General features: G+C 36.3%; 1 long non-coding RNA gene across 1 annotated transcript in view; it reads left to right on the forward strand.

Moving 5' to 3' along the window:
* The window catches only part of LOC141417361 (uncharacterized), a 69,830-nt gene extending 57,717 nt beyond the window's left edge, over positions 1 to 12,113 (forward strand). Inside the window, exons 4-5 of the long non-coding RNA XR_012441898.1 lie at positions 7,954 to 7,999; positions 11,551 to 12,113. This is a non-coding gene — a long non-coding RNA (uncharacterized lncRNA). The remainder of the gene's footprint in view (positions 1 to 7,953; positions 8,000 to 11,550) is intronic.
* The last annotated feature ends 483 nt before the right edge of the window (positions 12,114 to 12,596 follow it).

Consider the following 12,596-nt stretch of genomic DNA (forward strand, 5'->3'; position numbering starts at 1 on the left):
AAGTGTTCAATTTAAATGCCAAGATGATTGTCAAAAGAATATTAATAAACTGAGGATAAATTCAGAGAATTAATCCAGAGTATATCCTAAAAAAAGAAAACTATGAAAAATAATAATGAGACATTAAGGCCACACTTGTCAAATCAGAGCTTCAAAAGGAGTAATATAGAGAAATGGGATGAAGCAAAATTATAAGAGAAAAAAGTTAAAAACCTCCCAGAAATTATGAAATACTAATCATGAGAATGAAGAATGGCAACTCTGAATTCAAAATCCAGTGATAATTCCCCAAAATTAGTAAATCTAGCCAATAAAGCTTTTAAATTTCTGATGGACAAGTCAAAAAAAGACAAAGTGAAGAAACAATAAGCTAGCAAGAAAAGAAGTTAAGGAGAAATGGAAAATGTGGACTAAAGCAAAAGAACAGAATAAAATGATAGAACCAAACAAAAGCAATCAGTGACCATTACAAACATAAACTAAGTCTTCAATAAAAATGAAGTCCATCACAGCAAGTTAATTTTTAAAATACTGTTGAATTTTTCTTGTAAGAGATTCATATTATCATTTTAAAAAACCAAAGATTAAAAGACAAAAGAATATAAAAGATGTACCCGCCAACCACAAAGCAAAGGGAAACTAGAATAACTATATCAAAACCAGAGAAAATAAAAATAAAAGCACAAATATTAAATACAAAATGATCCCTACAAAATTAAACATTGAATTTGAAAAAGAAAATGTAATAGTTTAACAGTCCCATTTGAAAATGTAATAATTCTTGTATGCACATAATACATAAAGTTATTATGTATACATAATAACTTTAAAATAAAGAAAAAATGTCAGAAGTATAAGAAGAAATTGGCAAATTCACCTTAATTGTATGATTTTAAACATGTCTCTCTCAAACTGTATATAAACCAGACAAAAACATTGGAAGGATATATAGAGACTTGAAAACAAAATTAATGAAGTTGACCTAGTGGATCATATCAACTATTACACTCAACAAATAAAGAATACATATCTCTTTAAACACATACCAAGTTTATACAAAATATTTCTAAAGCTTTTGCTATGATTTGGACATGGTGTCAAAGTTCCACAAGGCTTCATGTATTGAAATTTAATCTCCATTGTAAGGCATTAGGAAGGCAGTAACTTAATCCGACTACAGAGTTGTATGGTTGTTGTAGATGGCAACATTGGAAAGTGACTTGGGGAGGAAGAATTAGATAAAATCCTTAGGGGGGAATCCCCATGGTTGAATCATGTGTAAGAAGAGAGGGAGACACCAGACAGACCCATATGCATGCATACTCCCTGCTTCCTGCCATGTGATGCCTTGCAACATCTCAGAACCGTGCCAGTAAGGTTATCACCACTTGTGGTCCCTTACCGTTGAACCAAAACCAGGAACCAAAATAAAACTCTTTCCTTCATAACTTACCCAATCTGTGGCTGTGTTATTAGCAACAGAAAAGACTAATACAGCTTTCTGACAAATTTTAAAGATTGACATCATATTAACAAAATGCAATACATCCAGCACTCAAAAGGCCAAGGAAGGAGGATTACAAGTTAGAGGCCAGCGTTAGGATACATCGTGAGAACCTGTCTCGAAAAAAAAAAGCAATAAAGTCAGAAATCATAGTAAAAAGATAGCAAGAAAAATATATGTTGTGAAATTTTAAAATACATTGATCTCTTTCTGTACTGCCTGCTTCCTTCTTTGCCATCTTGATAGGAAATTCAGCTCCTATAAGCTACCGGCTTTCTACCATTCATATCTGACTCTTTGATATCCAATGTCCAAACTCAGAATGGAATGCATGCTCAATAGAGTTTTGTCAAGTAAACTAAAAGAAAGAAATCTCTTCTTGACCTTGTTTAAAAGCATTTTCAGACTCTCTCTTAGCATTTTCAATTAGGGAGAAATTTATAAGGTATCAAGGAAAAGGAAAATAAGCTAAAGAAGTCTCTGGTTTTGCTTGTTTCCTGTTTTTTTTTAATCCTTGCACAGAGAAGATGACAGAACTGCATGAATACCTTCAAGTTGACAAATAGTGACCAATGAACACCTGTCAAAAACTGAAAAGGAGTAGATCTTAATATGCAGTAAATGGGGCCAAGAAGGTTGAACACCCCTAAGAAAGAACTACTTGTCCATGGTAAGGGTGACAAGCACTTCTCAGGCAAATGTGTGGCCCTTCTCTATTCAGAGAGACCCAAATGAGAGAGAGGATTTAGATAAGTTAAACTTTGAGATGCCTATGGCAAGAGGTTAATCAAATGAACTTATGCCATTCCCTTCCAACTCTTTGATTTATAATTTATGCACAGTGTCAATTTGAAATCTCAAACTAAATATTGAAAAATTATAACCAAAACTAGAAAGTACGTGTACATTTTTTTATTGGACTTTAATTGAAATCATGGCTCTGGCTAACAGAAGTATCCAAAAAAATCATTTATAAAATGCTCAGTAGGAGAAAAATATATATGGGTACATTTAGCCCCCAAACTGCCTATCTAAGTTATAATAGTGTAAAAATGAGTTTGTGGTGTGAAAAGCAAATGATGATAGAAAAAATTTGCCAGTATTTTTAGACACAGACTGCAAAAGAGAGAATTACGTTGTTCTTAAACAACATAAGTTAGTCATTTCTATAAACATACCAGGACATCTTGTACATACACACTTGCATGTATAGTTAATTATACATGCTATTTATAAGTCTGTCTTGGTACTAAAGGAGAGATTTCTCAACTTGTAGCTCAGGGAAAAAAATTGTTGCTTTTTATCCTTTTGTTTTAGTCAACATTTTAATTGTTCAGTGGTACCTATGCCAGAGAACAAGTAGGAAAAAAGTAAAACCTATAAAACTCATATTCATTACATCTCACTTATGATTTTAAAATAGTTTTGAGAATTTAGAAGCTTATATATGAACGCAATATGTGAAATTTGTTTTTTTTTGTTAGTGTAAATTAATTGTAAAAAAAATAATAATAATGGGTTTAAGCTGGGCACAGTGGTTGCTCAAACCTGTAACACTAGACATTTAGGAGATGGAGATTGGGAGGATAACATTTTGAAATCAGCCCAGGCAAAAAGTTTATAAGACCCCATCTCAAACAATTAAAAGCTGGGCATGGTGGCTGCACACCTGTTATCCCCAGGTACAGATGCATAAATAGGAGGATTGTGTCCAGGCCAGCTCAGGCATAGATGTGTGAGGCCCTATTCAAAAACTACCTAAAACAAAAAGGGCTGAGAGTGTGGCTCAAGTGGAGAGCACCTGCCTGGCAAGCACAAAGCCCTGAGTTCAGACCCCAGAATCACCTGAAAAAAAAAAAAAGTAATGGGTTTATTATGACATTTCCATACATGCATACAATGTACTTTTTGCACTGACCCCTTCTATGACTCTTTCTTATTCCCCTCTCCTTCCCTCTTTTCCCCTTCTACATACGTAAGAGTCTCCCTTTTATTTTCCAGTCTATTTTTTCTAAATTCTATATATAAAGGCAGGAGGTAAACTTGCTCAGAATACACTGTATGCATATATGGGATTCTCACCTGAAACCCTCTTGTATTATTAGTGAATGCTAAATTTAAAAAAAAAGAATCTGATCAGTTAATGGGCAGATGAACTTTACATATACTTGCAAGTGAAGAAGGACAAATGGCCAAAAAATACATGAAAAAAGTGCCACATCTTTAATGTGGAGAAAGGACAAATCAAACCTACAGTGATATTCCATCTCACCCAGACAGAATGGCTGTCATCAAGAAAAAAAAAAAAACAAATGTTAGAAAGGACAAAGGGAAAAAGAACCTTTCCACACTATTGGTGGGGATGCAAATTAATCCTCTCTCCCCTCCTTCCATATTAAGAACAGTTTTTGGTGGGTTTCTTTATGTTATCTCAATTCATACAGCCACACACACATATATACATATACATATACATATAAATGTGTGTATATATATATATATATGTAACATACTTTGATCCTTTCACTCCCAATATCCTCTCCATTTTCCCTCCCCTTAAACCTCCACCACTTTGTCCCTTTTGCACTCAAATCCCATTATTACTGTTATTTTTATCATTTTAGAGCTAGATTCCACATAGGAGCAAACACGAGGGCTTTTCTTTTTTAACTTGGCTTATTTCACTCAATATGATGATCTTTATTGATTGGCTTTTTTGTTCTTTTGGTGTTATATTTATTTACTTATTCGTTCATTTATTTTTGTAATATTGGTGTTTGAACTCAGGGACTCACACTTTCTAGGTAGGCACTATACCACTTGAGCCATGCTCCCCAGATCATTTTTGTGTTTTAGTTATTTTTTAGGTAGTCTCATGTCTTTTTACCAGGGTCGACCTCAGACCATGATCCTCCTACTTATGCCTCCCCCACAGCTGGCATCACAATCATATACCACCACACTCTGCTTATTGACTGATAGGGGTTTCTCTAACTTTTTGCCTGGGCTAGACTTGAACTGTGCTCCTCCTGAGTGACTGGGATTACAGGCATGAGCCACCACACCTGGCCCTCAATGTTTAATTCTTTTAGTTCTTTATATATTCTGGATATTAACCCCCTGTTGGAATAAATCACAAAGATTTTTCTCCCATTTTGTGGGCTATCTCTTCACTCTTTTCCTTTTACTTTGCAGGAGCTTTTTAACTGAATGCGATCTCATTTGTCAAATCTTGCTATTATTTCCAGAACTATTAGAGCCCTGTGCAGAAAGTCATTAACTATACTTAGATCTTGATGTGTTTTTCCCTATGTTTTTCTCTAGTAGTTTCAAAATTCCACATCTTACATTAAGGTCTTTGATCCATTCTGAGTTGATTTGTGTACAGGGAGAGTTACAATCTAGTTTCAGTCTTCTACATGTGGATATCCAGTTTTCCCCACACCACTTAGTAAAGAGGCTGTCTTTTTCCAATATTTGTTTTTGGCACCTTTGGTTAAGAGTCAGATAGTGTAGCTGAGTTAGCTTTTTATGTCTTCTACTCTGTTCCATTGCTCTATGTGCCTGTTTTTGTTATGATGGCCTTGTAATACAATTTGAGGTCAGGTTTGTGATACCTCCAGCACTACTCTTTCTGCTTAGGATTGCTTTGCCTACCAGGCATTTTTTGTGCTTCCATATGAATTGTTGATTCTAGTTCTGTGAAGAATGTCATTAGGATTCTGATGGGAATTGCATTCAATCTTCAGATTGCTTTTGATGACATAGCCATTTTAACAACATTAATTCTGCCTATCCTTAAACATAGCCTGTACTTCCCACCCAAATAGACCCAGGTCCGGGGATCTGCTTCCAAGTCCTGGACCCACACTGATTCTCAGCATAGTCACTCACTGAGCCAATAGAGATGGGAAAGCCTTTGGTGTTCAGAGACATAAAATGGAAGGGGCTTCTGGTCTCCGTAGCCAAAGGTTTGACTACAAGACCACTCATAAAATTATTCCTTACCACAGTACCAGTGACAAACCTAGGAAGTTCCGGGGCCCTTCTCCAGTACCTGCTTGTTGCACAGATCTCCCAAATTAAACTCGATTTTTGCAGAGTGCTAGATTGTGTACCTGAGGAGGTGACTGAGGCTTTTTGTTCTTCTGCTTAAACCCACTGGGGAAGGGGAGGATTCTCCTACTTCCCTACTATTTTGACTAGAATCCAATTTTAGAATCCATTGTCCCTTTTCTAATTATTAAGGTCAATATTTCTAGGCTTCACCTAGTCTCTAACTGTCCACTGTTTACTGTTGTAAGTCTGTGCCTTTCTGTGTCACCCATTTCCTACAGCCATGGACCTGGCATTTGTTTCAGACAGTGGAGACTCAGGAAAGTGCTAGGTGTCTCTAATCCACCATCTTCCCTATTCCATTATGACAATATATGAAATGGAAAAGAGCCATTTTGAAATGTAATGGCTTTGACCAAAAAGAAACTCTTGAAATAATCTTTTCTTCAATTAACAATAGTAAGAGAAACTGGAAAACTATAAGTAGTCTTCATTTTGTTTTTCTTATAAGAGGCTACCCTGCCCTCTTCATTTGCTAGACATGAACAAATACAATTATATCTTAGACTTTAGGTAAGATACCATTAATCCCTACATTTATCTACATATATATGTCTATACACACACATACATATAGATATCTACCACGAGACTATGTCCTTGTTTGGAAAGGACTGTAGGTCTAGATTCAGTAACTGACACATAGTAGGCATTCAATAAAGGCTTACTGAATAATTAAATAAATGATTAAATAAAGGTTATGGTTTGGATCTGAAGTGTCCTTCAACTGCCATGTGCTCAAGACTTGGTCCCAATGGGTAGTACTGTTGGGTCATTGGGAGGTATGGAAACTCTAGGATGTAGGGCCTAGTTGGAGGAAGTAGGTAACTGGGGGCAAACTTTAAATAGTATATTCTGTCCTGAGCTCCTGGGATTCTCTCTCTCTGCCCTTCCCCCTCCTTCCTAGCTATCATGAGGTGAGCATCTTTGCTGTACCACACACTTTTGCCATGATGTTCTGCCTTAGCATAGGCCCAAAATGATGGAGCCAAACAACCATGAGCCAAAATAAATCTTTTCCTCCTTTTAAAACTTTTCTCAGGTAGTTGGTCACAGTGATGTAAACCTTACTATCACAACAAATCTCCTTATAAATTAAGGAAGCAAAAGTACAAGTACTTTTAGTGTAATTCTTACATTGTTTATTTCTTAAGAAGTGGCCATTTGCCCAGAAGACAGATGTGTTAGTTAGATGTTTTTCTCTGTGACAAAATACCTGACATAAGCAAACTTTCTTTAAATTTAAAGGAAGAAAAATTTATTCAACTCAAATTTTCAGAACTTTCAGCCCATGATTGGTTGAAACCATTGTTTCTGATCCTATAGGAAGGGGGGGGGATTCCCAATATCCTCTTCAAGGGCATGCCCCCAATGTCCCAATTTCCATTCACTGGACCCCACCTTCTAAATGTTCTGCCACCTACTGATAACACCTCAGGCTAGTGATCAAGCCTTTAGCCTATGAGCTTTTGGAGAACATTGAGACACAGTCCATAAAAACCATGATGAAAAAGGAAAACCACAGATTATTTTATTAAGATATTGAGAAACTGACCCAATAAAATAGCAATGGAGAGAAAATAGTGAAGGTCGGTTAATGAAAAATTTTGAAAGCAGAATTGAAAAGATATGGTGGATGATTAGGTATGAAGAGAGAAAGAATTCAAGCATGAGAAGATAATTGGTTGTAGATTTATAAGAGAGTAGAAAAAGTCACTTGGAAATGCAGATCTGGACCCAATGAGCGGACTTGGGTTATTGATAAAATCTTAGAAGGGTGTGTGTGTGTGTGTGTGTGTGTGTGTGTGTGTGTGTGTGTGTGTGTTTAATCCAAGCCATGGAGTTGGTGAGGCTAACTCTAGTAATTACATCAAAGAAGAAGAAAGAAAACAGGTCAAGAGAGGAACTCTGAACAGCCCCAACTTTCAAGGGATAGACTGCATACAAAATACCAAAGGATGAACTGATATCTGTCCAATCCTTTTAATATTGGGACTGCTCAGACTTCTCTTGACCTCTTCTCTTCTCGTTTGACACAATCACTAAGGTTAGGCAGACTCCTGTTCATCTGTTGGCTGTTTCATGTTCAGTATATTAACACACTGACTTTGTAGAGCCATGGAGAGAAGCAATTCAGTACCATACTTTATATAACTATCAAGTAAAGAAAATCATTATCTACACTGTATCTAGCAGAAGAACTAATAATAACAATGCTTGCACATCACCTAAAATACTAAAATCCTTTGATGGACATGTCCTGTGTTGAAAATAACTCATTTTCAGAATATCTCTACCACATGAAGCCCTCCTTTACTTCATCTAATTTCCAGGGAGAAATATCCTTCAGGGAAAAATGAAACACAGAGAAAATTGGAGGTAAGGGATGAATCACAATGGCTTTTTATTCCCTCAGAGGTTTCTACCACCCACTGAGAAGGGGAAGCACATAATACAATAAGGAGAAACTGGCAGCTGTAGTACATTGGATCACAACTCTGCCCTTTTAAATACTGACCTCACAAGGTCCCTGTGGCACTTTAGTTTTACAGAAAGTAATAATTTAAATGTGAGATATGCAAATCTTTTTCTTTTATTCTCCTACCTAAATAGAACACAATGGAAATAGACACAAGAGAAGAAAACCAGATCAAGACAAATCTTCCCTCACAGTATTTCATATGTAATTTGATATAAGTTAAATAGGCATATGCAAGAGTTTTGCATTTTTTGGATAAACCATGACAAATTATTTATTCATTCATTTGATCATTCATCCAACCCAGCAATGTTTATTGGGTTTCAGTGTTTGTATTCACAACATTTCAGAAATCAGTAGTGAACAAAATAGGCAAAATTGTGTTCATAGCCAAGAATCCAAAGATTCTTTTAAGTAAGAAAAAAGTACATATTTAATTACAGCAATAGGTCCTACAATGGAGAAAATTCCACCATGATCTGACCTAGTCTGGAGAGTCAGGTAAGATTTCCTTGAGGAAGTGTCTTTTAAGCTGAGCTTTAGGGGATGATTAAAATTTAACAAGGTGAAGAACTGGACAGGAACTTATCAGACAGAGGGAGCAGCATGTGTAAAGGCACCAAGACTGGAATAAAAATGAAAAGCCCAAATGTGGTCTATACTCAGTGAAATAGGAGACAAGTGACCATGAAGTAGAAAAGTGCCAGCTCCTCCAGGATCTAGCAGGTCATGTCGAGAATTTGGTCATTAAGGTTTTATTCATTCTTCTTCAGGGCATCTGCCCAGGATGTTCTCCTTCAGGATGCTCCTGCAGACCGAATTGCCCAGGCTTCTTGCCCTCCATTTTCTCATTAGGTTTCACCAATAGGAGGTCCTGACAGGAGATCTGAGACTGGTTAAAAGATGGTGATCAAGAGACTTCTTCGCCACTGGTAGAGATGGATCAATTTGGGCTGTAATACATATGAACATGGGAACAACATAAAGAGTCTCCCTGTGCAGCTATCTTTATATCAAACAAGAAAGCACTATGTTTCCCTTTTTATCTTTTATGTTTTTTTCTTCTACAAAATCTGAGAACAAGAGAGCGGAATAGGCTCTGCCCAGGGGAGGGGGCCAGTTGGTACCAGTGGGAGGGGAGAGGAGGTAGGGAAAGGGGTAGGAGGATGAATACATTGGGAATAATGTATACACATATATATAAAAGCAAAAATGATACCTGTTGAAACTGGTCAAGAAATCAGGGTCTCTTTCATCAGGGATGAAAGAGAGCAGTGGATGGGGTGAATCCAAGCATGGAAAAAAAAAAAAAAAGAGAGAGAGAGAGACTTCCTCTCCCTATTTCCTCCCTATTTCACTGGAATCTTACCAACCCAACCCACTGTCACAGCAGCAATCAGGAGAATTAACCCAGTCCCATAAGAAAGGTATCTCTTTTTAAAGGCCACATAACCTCTCATTATCATTGCGTTGTTCTAACATATGAACATTTTGGGACATAGTCAAGCCATAAAAGATCTGGAGGGTTTTTTAGATAATAGCACAATAAGAAGAAAAAAATGTTTTGAATTTTGAGGGTTGTAAAGTGTTCTGAAATGATTCTCTTATGGCTAAAATTAGCTAACTTACTGAGCTCTGCAAGGCACTATGTTAAGAACTTTGCAGATATGAATATTAATTATCTCATTATGCTTCCAACAACTGTATTTCTATTCCAACAAAGGAAATTCCACACATACCAATGTGCCTGAAATGTTCTCAGTTTTAGTCCTACTTAAGGAGGTTTATCTACTATAGTTGCAGGTGCTCAAGACACTGCTTTTGTGATTGATGTGTCTATTAAGCTGTATTTTTTATTGTTGTGCTGGGGGTACATGTGGCACTTACAAAAGTTCTTACAATATATCAAATATATTATATATTATACTTGAATTCACCCCCTTCACCATTCTCTTTTATCCCCCCCCCCCATCTCATTCCTGGAATAGTTTCAACAAGTCTCATTTTTCCATTTACATACATGTGTTCAAGGTATTTATACCATATTTACCCTACTACACCCTTTCCCCACATCCTCCTCCCTCCCACTGGTACCAGCCTCCCAGACAGGACCTGTTCTTCCCTCCTGTTCTCTGATTTTGTGAGAGAAAAAAAAATGACATTTTTGTTTAAGATAGCTATACAGGGATTTTCTTTGTGACATTTCCATGTGTATATAAACTGAATTGGTTCATCTCCATTATTTTTCTCCTTTCTACTTTAGTCCCCTTCTTATGGTGATTTCAATAGGCTTAAAAAATTCTATATTCATTCTTGTATAGGAAGTACATCAATCATATTCACTTTCTTAGCTTCCTATTTGTACCCTCCCCTTCTTGTATGTGACCTCCCCTTTGTGAGACTGTTTTTCATAGTACTGCTATATTTGTATTAGGTCTAAATTTCATATATAAGAGAAAACATGTGGCTTTTGGCTTTCTGAACCTGGCTAACTTCTCTTAAGATGATGTCTTCCAGTTCCATCCATTTACCTGCAAACAACAAAATTTCATTCTTCTTTATGGTTGAATAAAATTCCATTGTGTCTAAATACCACAATTTCTCTTTTAAGCCTTTAGAAGTAGAATGGACTTTCAGGATTAGTTAATCCTAATTCTCAACTTCTCAACTTTGTATATTTCACAGACATAGAAACCAAGTCCTCCCAGAATGCTAAGTAATTTATTCAATGCTAAAAAATCTGGTAACTGTCCAAGGTGGAACTTGACCTGAACATCTCACCTTTCTCTTCAACATTCAATATGTTCTTGATAGCTGCAGTTCTGTGATCTTTCTCTCATTTAGAACTTTAATTATTTTTTAATTTAAAATCAAATTGTATTTTGTTAAGTGAATTTTGCTTCCATCAACAATATTTGTTTTGTTTTGAGCTGGTGTTTTGAGGCAGGGTCTCATTATGTAATAGCTCCAGGCTGGTCTTAAACTCATCCCCCTGTTGCTCAACCTCCCAAGTGCTGCAGTTATACGCATGTGCCATTCCTAACTTTTTCCATTAGTATTCTTGTTTTTTGTTTTTTGTTTTTTTAGGATTTCTAGATGGCAATAATATTTAAACATTTAATATAAAACAGCTACGGAAAAATAACATGTTGCAAGTCATAGGCCTAAATTATTTGCTCTGTCAAGAGGAGATAATATTCCATCTGGAAAAGTAAATGCTGCTAAGCCTGAAATTAAGCAATCTTCTAAAAAAAAAAAAAAAAACCAATGCATTTATTTTATATCAGTGTGACCACAGATAAACATTAACTATTCTTTAATTTATTTTTTTCATGTTCATGTTTGCTATCAAAAGATAGACTTGGGATAAGTCATTTTTAACGAAATGTTATTTGTATCTGTGTGGCAGAGACAGCTGTATACTAAATCATGACTTTTTCTTTTCTTCTAGGCACACAGCTGCCAGAAGACATTTCCCAGCCTCCCTTGTAACTGGCAATGAAGGGGACAAGTAACTGGGTCTCAAAATAAGGACTATGGGAATGTTTGCAGTTGTGAATCACTTGTTTTCTTGCTTCTATATTATTATTTAAGTCACTGGTAGAGACTACTGTAGATAACAGGTCGCGTTTTGGGAAGACTTGCTTCTGTCTTCACATCTCAGCTACTGCAAATAGTCCCAATATTCCTCTCACTTTCCCCTCCTATTACACTCCCATCATTTCTTTTCTTCATTTTTTCTATTATTCATGAGCAACTTGTAATCTACTGTTATGGTAACAGGCAGGATAGATGATTCAGAACCAGAAATTAGGCCTGGTGTCTCTCCACTTCCACTTCGTTCATCCCCTCCCACCCTCTCATGCTACCACAATGGCCCTGAAACTTTTTCCTCATTCCCAGCTAACCATTATGGGTTTTTCTTCTTTTTCAAGGATAACTAAGATCACAAAGGTTAATCTTTTCTTCAAAACAAGATTTTTATTCCAAAATAAATACACTTGTTGTCTGGTATTCTCTTTCTTTCTTTCTTTTTTTTTTAACTTTATTTTTTTTTTAATTTTTATTGTTTTATTATTCATATGTGAATACAAGGCTTGGTCATTTCTCCCCCCTGCCAACACCCCCTCGCTTACCACCCACTTCGCCCTCTCCCTCTCCCCCCAACCCCCTCGCTACCCTGCAGAAACTATTTTGACCTTATCTCTAATTTTGTTAAAGAGAAAGTATAAGCAATAATAGGAAGGAACAAGGGTTTTTGCTAGTTGAGATAAGGATAGCTATACAGGGAGCTGACTCACATTGATTTCCTGTGCGTGGGTGTTACCTTCTAGGTTAATTCTTTTTGATCTAACCTTTTCTCTAGTTCCAGGACCCCTTCTCCTATTGGCCTCAGTTGCTTTTAAGGTATCTGCTTTAGTTTCTCTGCATTGAGGGCAACAAATACTAGCTAAATTTTTAAGTGTCTTACCTATTCTTATATCTCCCTTTTGTGCT

Source organism: Castor canadensis, chromosome 2 (assembly GCF_047511655.1).
Source record: "Castor canadensis chromosome 2, mCasCan1.hap1v2, whole genome shotgun sequence".
NCBI classification, from domain to species: Eukaryota; Metazoa; Chordata; class Mammalia; order Rodentia; family Castoridae; genus Castor; species Castor canadensis.